This window comes from Rattus norvegicus, chromosome 12, assembly GCF_036323735.1.
Source record: "Rattus norvegicus strain BN/NHsdMcwi chromosome 12, GRCr8, whole genome shotgun sequence".
Lineage (NCBI taxonomy): Eukaryota > Metazoa > Chordata > Mammalia > Rodentia > Muridae > Rattus > Rattus norvegicus.
Genome location: NC_086030.1, coordinates 20,820,623 through 20,822,706, shown reverse-complemented (window position 1 = coordinate 20,822,706; position 2,084 = coordinate 20,820,623). Strand labels below are relative to the sequence as shown.

Below are 2,084 nucleotides of genomic sequence, written 5' to 3'. Positions count from 1 at the left end.
GAAGCCGGTACAGTAGAAACTGAACTCACACACCCATACCCACATGTGTACACACCCATACACACACACACACACACACACACACACACAATATACACATGAAACCAGACATGTACACATCATGCGCACACATCACAGATATACATAAGCACATGTGCATATATGGACACATGTTGCACATGCATGCAAGTTCGTGCACATACATGCAGACATACCCATCAAGCAACCACCACAGAACGGGCCTAGCTTCTTTGGCAGTTGCCTGGCTTCCTGAGTAACACCATTGCTAAAATAGAATTTCACCTATACCTGTCCATGCATTCAATTCAGACATTAGCAGTTGTTTTAGTTTGGTTTGGTCTTTTGAGACAGGGTCTCACTCTGTAGCCCCAGGTTAACATTGAACTTGAAGCCATTCTCCTGCTTCAGCCTCTCCCGTGCTGAGGTCACAGGCGTGTACCATTATGCCCTAGAAAGTTTCGAATCACACATGTGCTCACAAGCTGTGTTCTGATGCTCTCTGCCCAAAGATGAACTCCTCATCTCTGGTTGAAGAGGAAAAGCTGGCGCCCAACTGGACTGAGTGACTCTCACAGGTGGATTACAACCTGCCCCTTAGGGAGCATCAGGTGGCCTGAGGGGCAGGAACCAAGAACACAGGAATTAGGGTCTTCTTTTCCAGCTGCTGGTCCCACCGTCATGCCTCCCCAACTGACACTAGAGGTTTGGGCAGTCTGGGTCTTGGCAGCCATGCCCGCACCAGCAACCCGTTTGCATTCTCAGCAGGCCCCAGTATGAAGCTGAGGAACACAGGTCACTCACAAAAACAACCACAGAAATGCCGACTCAGCAGAGCAGTCCCCACCCTGGCTGAGCGGGCTCACCCTCACCCAGCAGCAGCCTTGAGGCCCTGGCCATCCATCAATGTCACCAGCTCTATTCTAAAGGCTGCCTCTGGCTGCAGCTGCTTCCGCCACACAGAGGGAAAGGGTGGAGGGGGGCTCCACGTGGGGCCGGTTGCTGGCAAAGGTGCCCCGGTCAGGATGGGAGATACCCAGCTAGAGGCACATTGCTGGCCAGCTGCAGCCCAGGCCCTTTCTGAGGTCACAGTCAGACAAAGGCTTGCTAAAAGAGAGTTTCTCTCTGCGGCTAGCCTCTAACCAGTGGAAGCAGCTAGAGGTTAGAGTCGATCAAATTAAAACAAGGAACCAGAACACAGCAAGTATGAGTCCAGAAGCTTCAGGGCTGGGGGCGTGGCTCAGTGGTAGAGCCCCTGCCTAGAATCCCCCAGTGAGAGCTGGGGGCGTGGCTCAGTGGTAGAGCCCCTGCCTAGAATCCCCCAGTGAGGGGCTGGGGCGTGGCTCAGTGGTAGAGCCCCTGCCTAGAATCCCCCAGTGAGGGGCTAGGGCGTGGCTCAGTGGTAGAGCCCCTGCCTAGAATCCCCCAGTGAGGGGCTGGGGTGTGGCTCAGTGGTAGAGCCCCTGCCTAGAATCCCCCAGTGATAGGATGAGTAGGAGTGAAGCTCAGTGCTGGAGGCCCTGCCTAGCATATATGTAAGGCTCTGGGTTTCGTTTCCAGCACTGGGTTGGGACCGAGAGTTGGGGAAAGAACTCTCTCAGCATCCTTGACTCCTTAGGTCCAGGTTCTCTAACCCTGTCTCTCTGGGTGTAAGCCTGCAGTTTGTAGCCAGAGTGGCCCCTGCCTCACCGCAGCCATGTTTATTGCTGGACCTGTTGAGAGCTCTGGCCTTGCGTTATGGGCCTTCTCGTCTGCAGGGCCCACCCTTCTCTGTGTGTGAGGTGTCCTTGTGGATGGAATTGGGGGACCTATCCCTGTCCCCAAGGGGTCACTTTAGCCAAACACTTCTGTCCAGGCCTCTTAGTTTAAGGACACCCAGGAACAGAGTCTTGGCAATACCTCTCTGGAAGGCAATCCCAGGCGCTTCTGGAAGGAAATAGTTGGGGATCCCTGTGGCTGCTATGTACTTCAGACCAGCTCTTAATACTCCTGAACCCTGTACCCAAATTGATGCATTTTGTATGCTAACAAACTGTTGGTGACTGAGGACCTCAGGCCATAGAATT

At 53.7% G+C, this 2,084-nt stretch overlaps 1 long non-coding RNA gene across 1 annotated transcript; it reads right to left on the bottom strand.

The window, feature by feature from the left end:
• Positions 1-342: 342 nt before the first annotated feature.
• Positions 343-1,045, bottom strand: LOC134481327 (uncharacterized). The gene is made up of 2 exons (XR_010056823.1): positions 891-1,045; positions 343-634 (listed from the first exon to the last, which is right to left on the bottom strand). It is a non-coding gene; the product is annotated as an uncharacterized LOC134481327 (long non-coding RNA).
• Between the last annotated feature and the right edge of the window lie 1,039 nt (positions 1,046-2,084).